The sequence below is a fragment of the Pinus tabuliformis genome, chromosome 3_2, assembly GCF_031772625.1.
Source record: "Pinus tabuliformis cultivar Carrire ecotype Pingquan chromosome 3_2, CPIR1, whole genome shotgun sequence".
NCBI lineage: Eukaryota > Viridiplantae > Streptophyta > Pinopsida > Pinales > Pinaceae > Pinus > Pinus tabuliformis.
In genome coordinates this window covers 661,400,648-661,422,381 of record NC_142302.1, presented here as the reverse complement: position 1 = coordinate 661,422,381, position 21,734 = coordinate 661,400,648, and positions in this window count along the sequence as shown.

Sequence of the window (21,734 nt, the reverse complement as noted above, 5' to 3'; positions counted from 1 at the left end):
ATCATGATGTTGCAGTATGTTTCAACCGAGGAGTAGGATGTAGATATTTTGGCAAAGGCATTATCAAAATGCGAGTTCGAGTTCGACAGAGACAGGATCGGGGTTGCTGTTAATCCCTTTATTGTTGAGAGGGAGTGTTGAGATTTGCAACAAGAAATGCTAAAAATAGAAAATGCTGAAAATAACACTGCTATAAATAGCCAGGCTATAAATAGCAGTTCAACCATTGGAGGTCTTAGCAACAATGGGTGAAAATTGAAAGTGCTAAAAATAGCTTTTCTAAAAATAACATTTCGGGATCCCTTCCTATTTTAGTCAATCCTTGGACTAAACATAGGAAGTAAAATTCGAATTTGATATCAACAATAGTTTGGAAATTAATTAATTAATTTATCTTGAGTTAATTAGTTAAGGAAAATCAAACTTGAATTCTATGCGAGGACATGCAATAGTTTCTCCTTTGATTGAGGAATTTAACCTTCAGTTAAAGAGATAAGGATGAGTTGTAATTAGTTGACTTAGTTTAACTTAGTCAAGTTCAGTTAGATTAATTTAACAGTTTGTTAAATTAATGAGAGTTCAGTTAGTTAATGCTTGCATGCATGTAACTGCTGTAATTCAGATAACTAAAGATTCACTCATGGATAACTCATGCATGTCAGTTCAATCTGAGACCTAGTTGAGATCAGATGGAGGGACAATGTACTATCAGTTGCTAGGATATTCCTTGGTGAATATTCCTTGCATGTAGAAGGAATATTATTCCTTATGGATTGCGCAATTGGACCTGAGGTTACATTGAGTGTGATGAGGCCCATTCGCACATGTGATATCATTGGACCCCAATCAAAACTGCGCAAGGAATTAGGAGGCTTGGAGGGCTTAAGGAAAATATATTCTATGTCTATTGAGTCTATCAACTGTATTGTTCGAGTACAGAGAGATTAGGATAGCTTGAGAGCTAATTCTTTTTGTAACTTGAACAAGATTTCCACTTGTATGATAATACAGAGTTGGGGTTTTAGGCTGGTGCTTTCCCCAGTGATATATCTTCTGTGTTATGGTTGATTGCTTCTCATTCTCAGTTATATCTGTTCATGCTTGATGATGCTCATCTCTGTTTAAGCTTTCACAAAGTTTATGGTAGAAGTAGATCAAGTATTATGCTTTAGGACATTGCATATATCAGGTTGATCTACAGGTGAAATTTCTACATAATGGACATGCCTTCTTCGACAAAATATTCTAAAATATTCTTAATAGTACTTGCAAATCAAAAGTGGACATTTCTCTCAAAAATGGCTATGTCTTTTTTTTGTTTTAATTAAAATAATTAATTAAAATAAAATGTCACATTAACATGTGCCATATGAACATGCATTATGGTTTTTTGGGCATGTCGTATTAGTAATTCATGGTATTGACCCATGGTATTCTAACAAAGTTTTTTTAATCTTCATTGTAAAGTAGTGGTGAATCTCCATGGTTAAATATATATGTTTAACTCATATATAATATTTTTTATAATAATAATAATAATAAAGTTACAACTTAATCTATTTTATGAATTTTTTAATATTGGTAATGTGAAACGTATCTTGAAGTGAGTATTTTGATGCCTATTGGCTTTAGCCATTTAATTTGTATGGTTTCTCTATTTACAACAATTTTAAAGTCATCTAAAACCTCTTCCTTCTTTAGGATAGGTTTAAGATTTAAACAATGTACACATAGAGAATGCTTCTCTGAGCTCATTTTGGATTTTTTTGGTCATAATGGTTTTGAATTTAGGAGTTTAAAGGCACTCTCAAAGTTTGGAACTATATTTATCCATATGGGTGCTTTCATACCTGAAGAGTTCTTGATCACTCTTTCTACATAGATGTATTGGAGTGCCTTTTGTTACATCCATAGTGTAAAAATAAATAAATACATTGATTGTAAAGTGGTTAGAGAGATTTGTTTTTGTTGGTAATAACTTGCAATTGTTATTTCCTTACATCAAGGAGGAAAATAAAATCAAAAGGAAGATAATTGAGAGAATGAGTTGTTGAATTTAGAGAAACCAGAAAATGTTGTTATTGATAAAAATGATCTCGTTGAAATGCTACCCTCATCCAAGTGTAATGGTCCCTGTGCCCACAACTCCAATTATATTAGTAAGGGCTTCATCTTCAATTCTACTTTCATATTTCAAGTCTCTCTAGCACAACATGTTGATAATGGCCCTCGTTAGCAAGGTGAGCTAGGATCAAAGCTTATGGGTGGTGGTTGAGCATTGTGCTAGGAGGAGACATGCTAAAAAAATCAGTCAGCTAAGGGTTGTTGTGGTCCAGGCCGGGTGCGATCCCCGAGTGACTTTGATGGCTTAGATGCCCCTGGGTTGCAACTCTTCAAGCCATAGGTCAAGCCTAGAGGATCACAAATAACTTGACAAAAAAAAAAAGCTCTACTTTCATATACTTCACTACCCCCAAGTGGAAGCCAACACAAAGGTGACTTAAGGAAAATATAATAGTAAACTAAATCTTAGATATTAGATTTTTTTATTTTTTTTCATTTTTCACCATTGATTTATATGTCACAGAAAATAGATCAATATTTTGGACATTTAGATCTTCATACTTCAATTTATATATCGTTTATTTTATAAACATTGCTATTTTTTATATTAATAGTTGATGGATAACCTATTTCAATTACAAGTTAATGGTCTAATTTTTATTATACCATTTAAAAATTTGTAGTTTTGTTTGTAATTGCTAAAATATAATTGATTGATGTTCTAGTGATTAGTGAACAATCAAAACCATATTTATCTTTATATACAAATATACATGTTTTCATGTATTTTATACAATGGTTTGTATGATTTTTAAAATATAAATATCACGACTTTCCATTAGTGAAATTCAAAATAATAATAAGTACAGGAGCGGAGGAAGACAGTGCACAGCAGGACATGAAAGCCAGGGTTTTAGATTGATACAGAGGCGTTCTCCATGGAAGGACGCAAAGGAGGGAGCTCCACTCCCTCCTACAAGCAGGATGTGGCTAGCAGGGGAAAAAAACCAATGGAAAACAATAGAGAGCCTTCAAAAGGAAGGGAAGGAAACAGTGAAGAAGGACAGGAGGGAACTACGTCAAGGAAGCATAATGATGCAAAGAAAAATGAGGAAGAAGACAAGGAGAAAGGAACAAAAGACAAAGCACACATGGGACCATGCAAACCCAAAGTGGCAACAACTCCTAGGGTCATTTTAAATGAGCCAGCACTACAGGTGCACAACGATCACATGCAAACTTATGCAATCATTTGTAAATTCATGGATCTATGGCCCACTGAAAAAGCCTTACAAATGTGGATAAAATACCACTAGAAACCAAAAGGAAGCATTGACCTACATCTTGGGTCTAAGAGTTTTTTCACTGTTGTATTTGCAAGTATTAAAGATAAGGATAGAGTGTTTGAAGGAGGGCCTTACTTTTATGCTGCAATAGGCCTCTATATGCGAACCTGGATTATGAATTTTGTCCCAGAACGTGAAACTTTTACACTGGTTCCGATTTGGGTAAGACTATATTCTCTACCTCTGGATTACTGACAAACAGAATCTCTAGCCACCATAGGATATAAGTTAGGTCGATTTGTCAGAGTTTCAGAGGCCACTAGAAGGGGAAAGTATACTTCCTTTGCTAGAATAGGTGTGGGAATGGATCTCTCTGGAGCTCTGCCGGACGAGGTTATTTTGGAGGTTTTTAATGAAGAATGGATACAAACAGTAGATTATGAACACATCCCATTCAGATGTCACAAATTTCACGAGCATGGACACCTGTTCAGAGACTGCCCTCTTGGTAAAATAGAGAACAAGAACAAAACTAACACAATGAAGGATTTAGAAAGCTTCGTCAAGGCGGAACATAAAGGAAAAGGAGGCAAAAGAGGACCAAAACCACGTAAATCAGCAGGGCAACAAGTTAACCAGAACATGTTTCATGTCCTTGAAGTAGACAAAGGTTCCATAGAAGCAGACCAAGCAAAGGAAGGAAGTCTAGTGGAGGAGGAGAAAGAAGAAGAAAGGAAACAAACACAAGATAATAACAAATAGAAAGAAGTTACGATGAATGATGTAGAACAGGAGATGGATCATGATATGACCCAAAGTGAGATGGAAATGGAGGACCATGAGCTCCAGGAAATTCTTGAGAAAGAAAACCTAGATTTGGAAGGTTTCTTGAATCAAGGAACTAAAGAAGGGTTAGATTCGTTACCCACAGAGAAATTCAACAGAGTTTGGGAGCTGTTTTTATGGAAAACCCAGACTAAATGGGTGGACAGACAAAAACAGAAAGATAGGCAGGGCAACGAAGGAGTGAAAACAATGAAAAACACAGCGGGACTAGCACTTAGAAACCCAGGGAAGAAACGGGGTAGAAAGAAGCAGAATGAACTGTTGATGGAATGTGGAAAGCTAATGATAGATTCAGGTAAGATGAAAGACCTATCCAGTTACTCCTTTACTAATCTTTAATTATGAAGTTCACTTCTTGGAATATTAGGGGTCTAAGTAGTAAAAGGAAACAAAGATTACTAAATAATAGAATGAAAAAAGAAGCTCCGGATATGATCTTCATCCAGGAAACTAAGTGTTCCATCCAGAAGATAAGAGATATCCATAATAAATGGATCAATAGATTTGAGTTTCTGGAAGTCAAAGCGGAGAATACAGCAGGAGGTATTCTCACTCTTTGGAATCCACAAAAAAATGGCTTAATATATGCGGAGGCATCTAGGGATTATTTATCTATAGTCATTCAACCTATGGGAGACAAGGATACCTACCTGGTAACGAATGTTTACGGTCCTCAAAGAATGGATGAAAAACTCAAGCTTCTAAACTCTCTGGAGAATCTTAGAGATAGAAATGCAGGAGTACCCTGGATCCTGGGTGGTGATTTCAACATGATCAAATCACTTACAGGAAAAAAGGGGGAACTAGAGTTCTAGGAAATGATTCTTTGGATTTTCAAACCTTTATTGATAAGATGAAGCTAGTGGACATTGTAACGAGTAATGGAATCTTTACTTGGAACAATAAAAGAGGAGGAGAGTCTCAGGTGGCCTCTAAATTAGACAAATTCCTAATCTCAGAGGATCTTATGTTCAATGACAAGGAAATGGTAGCAAGTATGCTCCCCTTTGGAGGCTCAGATCACTGGCCGATGCAACTGGAGGTTCAGGGCATTGGCACCCCCATGAACAGACCTTTTTGTTTTGAGAACATCTGGCTCACCCACCCAGACTTTATCAGCAACATAGCCAAATGATGGTCAGAATATTTAAACATTCAGGGTACCAACATGTTCCTTCTTCAGAAAAGACTAAAACAAATCAAGCTCTGGCTTAAAGACTGGAACAAGAATGAATTTGGTAACATCTTTGAAGAGAAAAAAATTATTGAAGGTAAAATGCAGGAACTCAACCAAGCCCTTATTGCGGAGGGACATGACAAAGCCAGAAGTGATCAAGCCACCAAATATCATCAAAACTGGGAGAATTTATGCAAATAAGAGGAAATATTTTGGAGACAAAAATCTAGAGTTCAGTGGCTAAAAGACAGTGAACGTAATACAAGATTTTTCCACAAATCCACCATAGCAAACAAAGCTCATAACAGAATTTCTTTGATCAAGGATGAAAGAGGAAATCTTCTCAATTCTCATGAAGAAATAGATGCAGTTCTAGTCCAGCACTTTCGAAACATAGCAAAGGAAACCTATTATGATAGAGAACTCCACATCTGGGACTTCACTAAGCATATACCTAGGATGGTTTCTAGAGAGGATAATGCAAATCTTTATAGGCTAGTGACTGAAGAGGAAATTAGTGGAGTACTCAAAGAAATGCAGAATGGGAAGGCACTAGGCTTGGATGGTTTCAATGTTGACTTCTTAAAAGCTTGCTGGAATATTGTCAAACAGGACATTCTGCAGGTGGTTGAGGATTCTAGATCGAACAAAACCATTTTGAAGGCTTTGAACACCACTTTTATAGCCCTGATCCCTAAACAGGAATTAGCTCAAACCCCTGACATGTTTAGACCTATAGCGTTGTGCAACGTGGTGTACAAGATAATATCTAAAGTTTTTGCTAATAGACTGAAACCCCTCCTTCCTTCACAAGTCTCGGGGGAACAATTTGGATATGTGGAAGGAAGGAAAATTCTGAATAACATCATTCAAGCACATGAAGTGGTGCATTCTCTTACTAGAAAAAGAAAGGCTGGAATGATCATGCAACTGGACATAGCCAAAGCTTATGATAAGCTAAACTAGATCTATATCAGGAAAGTTCTTACTGCTTTCGGGTTCGACCACAATTGGGTAAGATGGATCATGGCTTTGGTCACTTCTTCCAGTTTCTCAATTCTGGTCAATGGTTCTCCTTCGGAGACTTTTATTCCTTCCAGAGGCCTTAGGCAGGGTGACCCTCTCTCACCCTTCCTCTTCATCCTCATGATGGAAGGACTGGGAAGGTCTATCAAGAATGCAAAAGAAGTTGGTAAAATCAAGGGTCTTCAACTCTCGGACAATGGACAGGCCTTGACTCATCAACAATTTGTGGATGACACCATGCTGCAAGGAATCCCTACAGTCAAAGAAGCACTTTCTTATAAACAAATCCTCAGTGACTTTTCCATGGCTTCAGGTATGGAATTAAATCTTTCCAAATGCAAAATATTTTTCTTCAATACTAACATTGCTATTCAGAGGAACATATCTAGAATTATGGGCTTTCAAAGGGATTCTCTTCCCTCAAATTATCTGGGAGTTCCTCTAACGGCCAAACCGTTACACAAGAGTATCTGGGAGCTGATAATTAACAAATTACAAGGCAAAACCTAGAAATGGACTATGAGATCTCTAAACTTGGCTAGCAGGTTGGTCCTCACAAAGGGCGTTCTACAATCAATCCCAGTCTTCATGCTTTCAGCTATCCCTGCTCCTAAAGGAATCCTGCACCAAATGAGAAACATACAAAGAGACTTTCTATGGGGTAAGGGGGGGAAAATCTGTAAACCCAGAAACCACGGGGCTCTTGGATTGGATGATCCTGAGATTCTGAGCAAGGTTTTAGGGGCAAAATTATGGTGGCGATGGATCAAAGAACCAGAAGCACATTGGGCTATCCTTTGGAAAGAAAAATATGCAAGCTCTTGGCTAGATAATGACCGGATAAGGATGGATGGAAATATAAGAGGATCACATATTTGGAACAAAGCCTGGGAAAACATAAGCATAATTCAAGATCACAGCTTCTCGGAAATTAGAGAGGGAGACTTAGCCTTATTCTGGGAGGATAGATGGCAACAAGAACCTATTTTGTTAAAGGAGGATTTGGAGGACCTCAAATCAGAAACAGACACCAAGGGGCTCACAAGAGTTAAGGATTTTTGGGATCAAAACAACAATTCAGGAAAATGGAGAAAATGGAGGAAACTTGATCTCAGAAATGACAGTCCCCTAAAAGCCAAGGCTGAGAGGCTAATGAAGATGTTAGAACAAAGGAAAATTCTAGTTTCTAGGGGGCATGACCAGCTAAGATGGGGCAACAATAATGAGGGGATTTATAATCTCAAGGAAGCTAAACTACTACTCCTTGGACTAGATTCCCAAGCTCCAGACAGGATTTGGTAAAACCTATGGAAACTTCAGGGGTGGATGAAAATTAAACTTTTCATGTGGCTGGTACTACACAGAAAAATTCTGACCTGGGATAACATTAGGAAAAGGGGTGTCCTGGGACCTTCCAGTTGCCCGCTCTGTGAAGTTCAAGAGGAGACAATGGAGCACCTTCTCAACAACTGCATTTTTACTTCCAGATTATGGGATTCTTTTGCCTCTATATTCCAACAATCTGATAGAGACAATGGAAGTCTTTTCAATACCCTAAGCAATTGGAGAAAGAACTTTTCAGATAATGAAGTTTTGAGTTCAACTTGGGCTCTAACACCAAGCTTCATTATCTGGAATGTCTAGAAAGAAAGGAACAATAGAATCTTCAAGAATGCTAAGAAATCTCCCCAATATCTCTATGATCTGATCCTAAGACAAATTAAGGAAATTGTTGGCACTGTTGTGCGAAATCTCCCTACGAAACCCCCTTCTTCTATAGAATGGAGGATCTGTTGTAAGCTAGAGTTGTAGGGGATTGTTCCTCAGGGCTTAGTCAGGACAGCCTCAATTATGGATCCTGAGCTAGACTTCTGGCATCCTCTCCCTAAAGGTTTTCTGAAATTCAACATTGATGGTGCTTCTAAAGGTAATCTGAGCACGGCCGGCCACGAAGGGGTGTTAAGGGATGATAATAGAAGGATTCTGTTTATCTTCCATTGTCATTTAGGCAAAGAAACCAACAACATGGCGGAGCTGATGGCCATGGAACAATGTCTAGAGTTCCTGGTTCAGGAAAACCACCAAAATATGATCATTGAAGCTGATTTCAAGTTAATCATTAACTCGGTCAAGAGGGTAAGCTGGGGAATGAAACCGACAAAGGCCTTAAGAAACTGGAGGTTGATCCAAGTCTTTCAATGGATTCACAGTCACCTACAGAGCCTGAGAATAGTCAGTTTTGTACATGTGCGTAGAAAAGCCAATAAACTGGTAGATTTGCTAGCCAATCAAGGAGTGATCTGCACAGATAATAGAGTGGCGATGGACTAGCAAGAGCTCCCTAAAAACAGATAAAAATGGATTGTTAAAACCAAGAAGATGAAGATAAGACAGTGTTCCATGAAAGAGCCATGTAGGCGGGCACAGCTAACCAGTAGTTGTTTGCTTAGAGGCTTGCTCTCAATTGGGTCTTTTGAGAGTGGCCTGCAGTGGTCAACAAGTGAATTCCAGGTTATTATGTACACTATAGGGTCCAGTTGCAACAATAAGGATGTTTTAGTATTGTGGTCAACTGGAAGTATGGTGGATGCTTTAATGCATATCGGCTGAAGGAGGGTTGACACAGCGAACGGCCGAAAGCCGGAGACCATCGGTGGCTGAGAAGCCAGAAGTTTTTCTCGGTGGTTTACCCTACCGTGACCTGAGCAGTTTTTCGGGGATCGCGGACCTCCAAGGCGGGAAGTGGTTTTTCCTTTTAGGGAGTGATTCCATTCAGTGGGCTCCACGTGGTGGTGGGGACGGGAGGATTACCGCCCTCATCGCACGCTAACGTGCGCGAAGGTTGGCAAGTGCGATATCAATCTCAACCGTTGGATCATTCACAACAGATCAACGACTGGGAGTGATTGTGCAAGTCTAAGGGTCCTTGTGGTAAACGACGGGCTCACTTTACCACGTAGTTTTTTCGGTTGGCACACTTTACCACAAAGGTTTTCCGGTAGGCTCACTATACCGCAAACTCAGTGGTTTTCAGGGGATCGCGACCCCAAAGGTGGGAAGTGGTTTTTCCTTTTCGAGAGCGATCCCATTCAACGTACTCCACGTGGCGGTGAGGACGGGACAAATACCGCCCTCATCGCATGCTAACGTACGCGAAGGTAGGCGGGAGCGATATCAGTCTCAATCGTTGGATCATTCATTGCAAATCAACGAATGGGATTGATCGTGCATGTTTGTGGGTCCTAGAGATAAACAGCGGGCTGCTCAACACAGAGAATTGGTCCATAGTCATTGGATTGAATGGTCAGGCTCAACGGTTAAGATTAAAAGGGCGTGTTAGGTTTTGGCGGGAAGTAGGTGTCCTTGACTTCAAAATACTTTTCACTCTAGCCATTGTGCCATGGGTTAAGGAATCAGACGGATGCGATACCCTTATTTATTGACTCTTTTGGTTCTTTTCGGGTCCGTTTCCTAATTCTTGTTTCATTCCTTTGTGAAATGTAAGGTCTGGTTGTAGGGAGGGAGGCATGGGCTTTGATCCTGGTTCCAGGTTTTGATAGGGTCTCTCCATGGTCCATGACCATGCGGGATTTTTTGTATTTTATGTACTCTATTTGCTGATTAATGAATTTGAAGGTCTGACTCTTGCATTAGAAAAATATCTATATATATATATATATATATATATATATATCACACACACACACACAATACTCTCCTTCCAAGGATTTTTGGAAATTCTTTTGACACTTCCATTTCGAAAAATAAGAATAAGTCCATGATAAGAATGAAAACACTTATTTCATGATACATCCTATATTTCCAAGGTTAAAAATAACTAAATATAAACATATTATTATTATTATTATTATTATAAAAAGAATTGATATATGAGTTAAAGATATATACATTTTAAAAAGAATGTAAGATGATTATTAACCACAGAGATTGACTTTCACTTTACCATGGAGATTTTTATTTATAAAGAGGATTTATTATAATATCATGAGCCACTATCATGGATTATCAACACTATATGCTTTGTTGAAAATGCAACAAGGAAATCCTAATTTAATTTTTTCATTGAATTAAATTGGGAATAAAAGTGTAATTCCACATCTCATGAAAACTTGTATTAGTTAACTAAGTTAATTTGACTTAGTTGGCTCAGTTAATTCGAGTTGAGGGTCTAAATTGAGTCATTTAGAGTGTCTCCTACTTTATAGGAGCCCTGGTGCTAAGGCGCTTAGTTGTTCCTAAAGGATCAATTGACCTCTAAACATTAAATCATCAACCTAGAGTTTCGTCTGTTTATTTCAAGGTTGTCCACATAGTTTGTGCAAGAGATAGTGCTAATGTCACCTAACCTGTATGGTCCTAATGAAAAGTAAAGGCATAAGAATGGAAGGAACAACTCACACTTACTGAAAGAAACAACTCATTCTCGATTTCTAGACTTCAAACTTAAACAATCAAGATTGCTAAAAGAATCAAAACATTAAATATCCTACCAAAAACAGTGAAGTAATTCAACTACATACAAAGTTGTTTCCTAGGAAACTGCATCTATAAGAAAGGAACAACACTATGACTAGAAATGAATCTATTAAAAATAATATCAAACCTTCTGAATTAACAACTCAACATTAATCACAAGAAACAACAATGAAAGATAACACTCAAAGAATCAATTACAATAACTCTAACTCTATGATATTCCACTGCAACTACTGCAAAAGCTCTACTGTAATAGTAAATCTGATAACCAACATGTAGATCTAGAATTCAACTGAATAGCTATAAAACAAATACTGAAAGCAAAATATGAATTTAAGAATACAAAAAAGGACAATGGTAGTTCAAGGACTGGGCCCAAGATCACTAGAATCGACTTTAGCTAATTCAACACAATATGTTAAGGTCGAACCGCAAAAGTCTCCATTAAATTTTAATGAGAAAATTAAAAGGATTGTCTATAAAAACTTATAACATAGATACAAAATTACTATAGCCTAAACTTTATTAACCTCTTTACTGAGGTTCAATTCCTCATTTATATATTACAAACGAGTCTATTTTCAAATAGAAAAGCGATCTTGAGAATTTGAATATTCTCAGGATGCTTTATTCAAATTACAAAATATCCAATGTTGATCTAGGTGGATACTGGTGGCCACCTGCCTATTCCACTTGGACCCCCAAAACTGTCTCTTTTAGTTTTTCAGTTTCCTTAATTGTAGCACAATTTACTATTTTTGGCAGTTTTTAGGTCCTGAATTTCTAGAGTCGTTTTGAGGCCCTAAACGGCGTTTTTAGGGAAAACGGAGAGAACGAAAACATCCCAATCTAGCTTGCCAAGGTTTGTTTTTGGCCTTCTCTTCAACATCTTTGAAACAAGGTGTTATGACAACCAAACGGAGATCGTATGCCAAAGTTACAACCCTGGGAAGTTGATGTACCAATTTACCCAAACGGCGCCCACAATTTTGGGGCTTGATCTCCTAAGGTTAAGTTTTTGGATGTTTAAGGTTTTCCACTATTTCTCAATAATAAATAGGCCTTTGAGCCTCAGTGTAACACAATTCAGAGGCATGTAGCTGCCACATCTTATCTCAGAGATAAGCTACCATCACCCAAGCTAGTCTCATTTCCATTCTGTTTGTAAGCATATTTCATTATTTGATATTAATGAAAGGAAGTGTTATTTATGTTGCATCTATGTATTTATGGTTATATTTGTAATTTGTTGCATTCCTATTTAAATTCGTATCAAATGTTTCCTCAGAATAGCAGGGCCAATATCTCTTCTTCAACTGATCCATCCATGATAGAAGTCGAGCTCATTCAACTAGTTATAATTAACCTGAACAACTCCTCAAAATTCGTTCTTCCACGATTATTCCACAGAGCAACATCCAATATCAAATATCCTTGTTCAATTAACGTTCAAATTGTCAGTAAAAAACACCTTTCATGATTTAATTCGATTCATTAAGGAGATGAAGTAATAAAAAGCCATTAACTCCTATTTAGAAACTATATCACATGAATTATCGTATTCTACACACAAAATCTTAGAAAACTAATATAAAGATAAGAAAATAAGGTAAGAAAATGTATCAATTCTGAAGCCCAACATCACCCCCCAACTTACCTATTTTCATGAACTCATGCAAAGAATTGATTCACATGAAGAGTAGTTAGGGAATATGCTCAGTAAGGATTTTCTCCATAATGTCAGAATCCATTTCTACTCCAGATTTCTTGAAAAGAAACATACTTACCTACCTTGGTTAATTCATATTCAAATTTGTAATCCTCTTGAGGGCACTAGATCATGGGGCACCTGTATTTGCACCCTATCTAGCTAGGACCTTCTTCCAACACCAAATGAGCATAATCTCGTGCCCTACTCATTACAGCCTAAAAATATTGAAGGCTAAAAGGTTCTTTGTTTTTAACTTCACCAGATAATGCCTGCCATGTCTGCTTGGATCCTCTGATAACTTCAACCCTGATGTCTCCCAGGTACTCCAGTCTTGACTGCAAAACATCATTGTGAATCGGTGCCAAAGCATCAACAACACCAGATTGTTCCATAAACCTCTTATGACAGATAAGTGTTCGCAAAGGGCTCCGTGGCATTCCTTTAACCCAAAGGTTAAGATCAAGCTCTCTTCTATGGAATATGTTATAGAATTTAGCCCACTTTATCTGATTTATAGAGAGTAATATAAAATATTGGAACTTCACATCCCCTATAAAAGGAACAGGGTTCTCATCTACCTGCTCTTCTAGGAAGAAGTTGTGCATGTATAGTTTGCATAAGAAGTACTTTGTATTATCATCTTGCTTATGAAAAGAATTAACAAAATATGAAATCTTGTTGAATTCATATGGTTTCCGTGACCGAATGGCCTTGACTTTAAGCAACAAATACTGTTCTAACAGATATAAAGAATAATTTATGGCTCGATATCTACATGATAAAGCATAAAAATATATAGAACATACTTATTTCATTTGTTGTGTGGCCTTTTCAAGCTGACCTTTCATGGACTCGACCTTTTTATTAGCTGCTCTAAGCTTGGCATAAGTTTCATCCTCTGTAACTGTTAATGCCTTAAAATTTTAAAGCAGTTATTGATGCTCCTTCTGAGGTATTACCTCTTTTCAATATCACGTTAAATTTTCTCGTTGTTCCTCCAACTTTTTATTCAAAACCTGAATGGTGGCTTCCACAATTAAAGGAGTATATGGAGGCACATGTTATGTCTGTGTACGTCTCATAATGAGAGTTGATGAATCTGTTTGGGTCCCTACTTCAGTGGTCATATCATCAATATTTAACGTGATCAACTCAGTTTGAGTTCTGGACGTAGACGTAAAAACAAATTCTTCAAATTCAGTTTGAGTCTTATTCTCTTGAACTTCCTTATTCTTATCATTTCTATTCTCATGATGTCTTTGGGCCTTACTGTCCTGCAACCATTTCTTTAGTTGTTGTACCTTCCTTTGTAGCTTCCTATTCTCTTTTATAACAACTCCATTTCTCGACTAGTATTTCTTTTCCTTTTATCCTTCAGTCCCCGGTCAATATTTTGTGTATAATTTTTTGTCAGAGTAACTAGAGAAGAGAAGAGAGAACAACAATTGTAGCCTCATGTTTTTCAATCACCATTTCCTTGGTGGACTCAACTATAACAACAATTATGGGTTCCACAAGGTCTCTGTCAACTTTGAAAATTTAATATTGACTTCTTGTCCCATGTTTTTCTAAGGAGATTGTAAAGCTACTTCTTCAGGGGAGGAGGGTTCCAAGACAGTTGCAACAGAGTTTGAAAAATGTTCTTGAAGAAAAGTATTCTTAGGTTCTTCTGCAAGTTCTAAAATGTCAGTGGCTACGGAATTAGGGGGAAATATTAGAGAATTAAGTGGTGTCTTTTAGTCAAAAGGATTTCCTAAGCAACCCATAGCTTCTTTAAAATTCATAGAATTCAGAAAAATTTCCAATCCTTCCAGAACTTGGGTTGCCTCCATTTCCTGCTCTTGAGGAAAGTCCTCCTAATGGACTTCCTATGTATCAGGAAGTTCTTGAGGTCCACTTTCCTCCAACGGCTATTCAGAGGAGTTTATAAAATTTTGTGACTTAGCTAACCTAGTCGATCTTCTTCTTTTTCTAGGCAGGGAGGTCAAGTGGGAAGAAATTCTTTTCTCTTCCCTAGTTAATTGTTGGGGACATGGAGTTTGTGCTTTTCCCTGCAAGTTACTTTCTACTGTAACATTTTCGTTTTGATTGGCATCCTAATTTTCTTCTGGCTTCTCATTATTAGGTGGGATATTTCCAGAATCTTCAATGGGTGCTTCAGTTTCTGGTGGAACCTCAGGAGCTCCTAAGAAATCTTCCCCGCTTATTTTATCTTGGTTCAAAGCTCTACCAACTATCAATTTTATGAGCCCATGGTGACTCACCACTAAGGCTTGGTCCTTAGATCTTTTGAGTCTTAAAGCAGTTTCATGCAATAACGAATTCAGAAAATAAGGAAAGTTTAGGATTACCTTTTATCTCAATGTTGCCATTAAATTCAAATGTCACCCTCTTACCACGTCATACTGACCATCACACGTAATGTATATTTGCACGAAACCTGCTAATTCCTTCCAAGGTTCTGGCAATGAGGCATGAGTGTACCCTTTTCCATTTCTGACCAGTTCCTCTCCGAAATTTGCAAACAAAGACATTTCACTCTGTATTGGAGTATGAATTTCGAACCAATTCTCGCCTTTTGTGGAAAGGCTTGTCACTTCTATTAAAACTTCTTCATTTACCTGTATTTGTATGCCCTTTACCATTGTTATTCCATTGCTCAAATTTCATGTAAATTCCAAGGTGACTTCATTATCAAAGCCTTGCAGTTGCAGGAAATAGTCTGACCACCTTACTTGGTCCAGAATACTATGTGCTTGCTCAGAGATTCACAACTGGGCAAGTTCACTATGCACTGAATGGCCGCCCATTTTTCCGGTTCCAAAGGGAGAAATTTGGAGCTAGAAACAACAAAGTTCAGCAGATATAAGGACAAAAGCACTGCACAAAGTAGAAAATTCAAACAACCATAGCATGCAATGATGTTACAATGTTTTTAAGCATGAAATTTTATATTTAGCCTTTCACCCCCCCCCACCCCCCCCATGACCTTCCATCATGAAAATTATTTGTTAAGATAGTTGACATGACCAATCAGATAAGAGTGTATTAATTAGATATAATGGAGAAACCGTAAAAAAATAGAAATAACGGGCGAGGCATGTGATGTAATTATTGAATGCATTAATCACAAATCATGCTGACGAGACTAGACATTTACGACATCCAAAGCATTAAAGTGGAGTAAAAACGTATGAAGATATTTTGAACTCTGATCATGGATACGACAAATTTTGCCGAAAGATTACCCTTAGAGAAAAAGAAAAGAAATTTAGAATAGACTTAGCAGCTCTTTTTAAAAAAATTACATCCCCGATATGTAAAATTAAAATTAATCGTTCATACATACTCATCGTTACCACTTTCCAAAGAAATATTTAATAGGTCCATAATAATCCAACGATTTTCCTTTATTAGTGCTACAGGAGAGAAAAATGGCTAATTTTATATGGTAATTTCAAATGTACTTCAATACCATAGGCATGGTCTTTGCTGTTAGCAGGCGTCCATAGCCTTGATAAGGTTGCCTTTTAACCCATTGATACGCCAATATTCCATTATACTATAAAATATTCATAACTTTTATTTTTCGATTATCGTCAAAGGCAATTGTTCTCACATGGTGACTAGTTGATAACAATGCCATTCACCAGAGTTGATGAGACGAACAAGCTGACTCGTGATGAGACCTCTTGTCCTTCGACCCAAGGATCAAAGGCCATTACCCTGGCTTGGTGACTAGAGTGGTAATGTCACCTCATTAAATCCTATGATCATGGTAGGCTAACTCATGATGAGACCTCCTATCCTTTGTTTGATTCTCTTCTTTTGTTTTTATTTATTTATTATTATTATTATTATTATTATTATTATTATGATTATTATATCTATATATATATATATATATATATATATATATATATATATATATATATATATATATATATATATTTATTTATTTATTTATTTATTTTTTTCTGATTTTGTGATAAAAATATTAGTGAATGGGGTGGCTCATCAACTCCTTAAGAGTTAGGGATGGTGTAAAAAGTATTGTAATAATTACCTTTTTAGCTCTAACATTTTTCTTCCCAAAATTTATTTTTCAAAGGAGATCAAAGAATTATAAGAAACTGAAGAAATACATTTCAAGCAGAATAAATTTTGGGAACAGACCCCCCCCCCCTCCCCCCTCCCCCGCTTTTTTTTAGAAGAAACATAACTCAATTAAAAATTTCACAAAAGGTATGTACATTATATACAAAATGAAAGAAATTTCAAAAAGACTTTAGCTAGTTATAGTTGCAGGGTTGCCTCCCCAACAAACTATAACATGTAGGTTGGAATAATTACTTACCTCGTGAAGAAAATACTCCCGTGTGAGTGGTTGGTGATACAAGCGGAGTTGGTGTCCTTTGGCAAGGAAAGATATGCTAGAACCATCAATCATTGTAAGGCACATTGTACCGTTGTCATAAACTTTGGTGACCTCGTATGTTCCCAACCATCTCGTTTGGAGCTTCCTTGGGAAATATTGAAACCTAGAATCATATAATAGCGTCCAATCACCTTTTTAGAAAAATTCTTTTTGATGAGCCGATCTTTCGATTTGGCCCTTGTTGCTGAATAATAGTTGCACGTTGTAGGGCTGATAGTTTCATTTCATCTAGTTGATTAAGTTGTTGCAGGTGTTGTTTTTTCGCTTTCGTATAATCTAATTCGACTTCCCTTGTGGTTTTGAGAGTCTTGACTTCGAATTATATTGGAAAAATGGACTCCTTAACAAAGACAATATGGTACAATGAATAGCCAGTAGTGTTGCGTCAAGTTGTTCAATAGACCCATAAGGCATCAGGGAGTTTGGCAACCCAGTTTCTGCAGTTCGCAGAAATTGTCTTGGTCAAAATTTCCCCCAAAACTTTATTATTGCTTTCCACCTGTCCATTTGGTTGAGGATGGTAAGGGGAAGTACTTTCATGTTTAATGTGATATTTTTGTAAGGTAGAAAAAATTTTGTAAGCAGCAAATTTTGATCTCCCGTCTGCTACGATTTCTCTAGGAAGTCCATACTGAACAAATAGTCCAAACAAAAAGCTAATAAATGTCTCTTCTGTAGCCTTCGATAGAGCTATTGCTTCCACCCATTTAGTTACATAGTCTATGCAGACTAGAATATACACCTTTTGATTTGACCGTGGGTTGAAGAGGCCCACAAAATCCAACATCCATCTATCAAAGGATTCTAGTACAATTTGCGGCTGCAGGGGAATTTCATTGGCTTTAATGGGGTGACCCATCCTCTGACAACTATCACAACTCTAGACATATTTCCTTGCATCCTTGAATATTGTGGGCCAGTAATAACCCATCTATAACACTTTATGCCTAGTTCTTCGATTAGTGAAGTGCCCACTGTAGGGTTCATCATGGAAAGCCTTAAGAATATCATAAAATTCATCTTCCTTGATGCATCTACGAATTTGAAAATCAGATCCGGTATGGAAAAGGTAACCGTCAATCCAGGAGAACCGTGCACTATGCTGAAAAATAAGCTTCTTTTCCCGCAGCGATAAATGTACTCACAGTTTTTCTGCTTCCAAGTAATTGGCCAAATTAGCATACCAAGGTGTTTTAACTATCACCACAAACAAGTATTCATCTAGAAACTGATCTTCCACAAGCAAATAATCAGCCACTATCAGAACTTTAGACAAAATATATGTAACAAGATTCTCCTTCCCCAATCGATCCTTTACGGTAATATAGAATTCCTGTAGTAATAATAACCAGCAAGTTATTCGACCATTAATAACAGGCTTATTAGCTAAATACCTAATGGCAGAATGATAAGTATATAAAAACACTGGGTATCATGTTATGTAGTGACGCAAATTATTGATAGAATAAACAAGAGCTAAGATTTCCTTTTCCATCACTGTATAATTTAGCTCTTTGGGTGTAAGGTTCATGCTGAGATAATAGATGGGATAAATCTTTTTGTCTTCTTCCTGTCTAAGTACAACTCCTATTGCTATGTCTGATCCATCGGATGAAATGTGGAATGGTAAATTGCAGTTTGTCCCTTGTATCACAGGCGCTGTTGAGACCAGATTTTTAAGATCTACAAAAGCAACATCACACTTGTCAGTCCATTCAAATTCCACATTTCCTATAAATACATATAATTGTGTTGTTATTTTTGAAAAGTTTATTATAAAGCGATGATAATAACCATTAAAGCCAAGGAAACTACGCACCTCAATTGGTGTACAATGAGTAGATAATGTAAGAATTACATCAATATTTTTCGGGTTTACCTGGATTCCTGCAACATATATGTAATGCTCCAGAACTACACCCTTTGCCATCATCATATGACACTTTTCATTACTAAGGCATAATCTGGTAGCGATGCACTGTTCTAGATTTTTTTTCTAGATTTTGTAAGGCTTGGTTGAATTCATTTCCATAGGGAGTGAAATCATCCATGTATAACTAAAGTCCTTGAATGATTAGGTTGGAAAAAATACTCAAGATTTCCCTCTAGAAAGTGGTTGGTGCATTGCATAACCCAAATGGTAAAACCATGTATGAAAATGTTCCCCATGGGCAGGTGAACGTGGTTTTGTCCTGATCTTTGGGAGCAATCTGGATTTGGTTATATCCACTGAAACCATCTAGGAAAGAGAAAAATTTATTTCCAGCAAGAGTGTCAAGGACCTGATCTATGAATGGAAGAGGAAAGTGATATTTTTGTGTAGCTTTATTCAATTCTCTGTAATCCACACAAATTCTCCATTTTCCATTTTTCTTAGGGACCACAACTAGTAGTGAAACCCACTAGCTGTCAGAGATAGGATATATAAAATTAATGTCAATAAACTTTTTCAATTATTGTTTTACTATATCCCTAAGGTTTGGATTTAATCTTATTTGAGGATAAAGAATGGCACAATAATATTTTTCTATATAAATGTGATTTGTACACAATTGAGGATCGATGCCTCTCATATTAGAATATTCCCACGCAAAATCATGTTTATATTTCTAGAGGATTTGAATTAATTTTTTACGTTGTAGGTCATCTAGATTAGCATTAATGTTCAAAGTCTTACCAGGTTCAATTTTGATGGGAACACTATTATGAACTACAATTGTGGGTATGTGATCATTATTAAGATCCTCTAGTGGATCTACATGGGTCTCATTATCGAGCATAGATTTTAACATTTGGTAGGTTGGATTTCCAACAGTAGAAGGTTGTTTAAGAAAGCCATTAATTACATCATCCTCAGTTTGTCTTTTAAAAATAAGAGCTTCATATAGAGTAAGAGGAAATTGCAAATTTTCTTCCTGATATTTGGGAGGGAATGATTGATAATTTCCAATTGGTTGGCTGGGTTTGGCAGGCAGATATAAGATGATATTTTTAACAACAATCCCTTTTGAAATTTCCATATTCCCTGTCTGGCATTCTATATATGCATCTGTAGTTTCAATCCATGGTCTCCCTAATATCAGAGGGTGTCCATCCAACCTATTTCCAGGATTGATAATTAGAAAGTCCACTAGGTACTCCTAGGAATCTACATAAATGATAATATCATCTAGAGTGCCTTCTAGTTTCACTACCGATCTGTCAGCTAATTCCAACATAATGGAGGTCGGTTTCAATGTTGTGATTCCAAGGATCCCATAGGTTTCTACGGTCAAAATGTTTATTGCAGAACCTAAGTGCACTAAGGCATTTGGGAAGTTACGACCTTGAATTTGAACAGTAACTACTGGGTTTCTAGGGTAATCATATTTAATAGGTATTTTCTTCCCCAAAATAAGGTCAGAAAGTGTTCCCAAAACATGGACTATAGGAGGGTATTTTGGTTTTCTCCCTGGATTTTTTACACATATTTCTTTGATGATTTTAGCATAGATCGGGACCACCTGTATAGCCTGGAGAAGTGGGATCTTAATACATTAAAAAAAATTGTTCCCCTATGAGATTGAAATTAGAATAGACTAATGGTTTGATCATAGTAAGTCTCTCGAGGAATGGAGGAGCAACATCTATAGTTTTAGTAGGCTCTTGTTGTTTGGTTGACTTGTAAAGTTCCTTTGTTTCGATCACAACTATGGTGGGAGGAGAGTGTTCTGCTAAAGGCTTCTCTTCAACAAGACTTTCACTGTCTACCTTCTCTCAATTTCCTTTAATATCATTAGGAAAGATAGTATGTCCAGATCTTAGTGAAACTCATTACATTCAAAGGAAGTAGAACCACAATTTAAGTTTTCAAAAATTTCCAAATACTGGATGGGCCTGCTATTCAGATTAGGATTCGACTAATCAGGTGATTGACGATGCAATGGAGGTGGAACAATTGAGGGTAATTGGAGTGGAGCTTGCAATGGTGGTTATGATTGAGGCAATGACGAATGGATTAATTGGCCTTGCAGGATGCTACCAGTTCTAAGACCACATTGGTCCCTGTGTGGATGAGTTTTCCCAATGTGAAGGGTGTGAGTTATTTGATGGGTTCTGCCATGAAGATGTAGGATACTATTGATTTAGCCACAAAGGTCCAACAAATGGTTGATTTGTCTAAGGTGCTGCAGAGTAAGATTTATATTTCCAAGTGGTATTAAAAGGTTGTTATCCCTTCCATGTTGACACAAGAATTTGTTTCTCAACATATTCACAGCAATAAAATAGAGAAGGATCATGCGTCATACCTAGAGGGCGAGTCCATGACTGTCATCGTTGTGCCATGAGTTATGCTGGTTCTGGATCTTCCTCAACTTCCTTGAATACAACCTTTAATCCAGGGAGTCAAGGACATAATTTCATTGAGTGATCTTTAGCGCAGATAACACTTAATTCAACTGTGTCTGGCGAGCACTCTTTGTGGTTGTGCTTCTTTCGACAACGAGGACAAAAAATAGCCTAGGCCTACTCTGCATTAGCCTATTTTTGTTTTACCTGCAGGACATCCAATTGTAGTTAATGTGCTCAAAATATAAGTTTTAAAATATTTTAAGAGATTACCAATTCCTACTTGAGTTACTCCTCCGCGTATAGTTCTGTTGGTTCTGTTGAGAGGATGCCAAAGTCCAGATCTGGTTTGTGTACTTC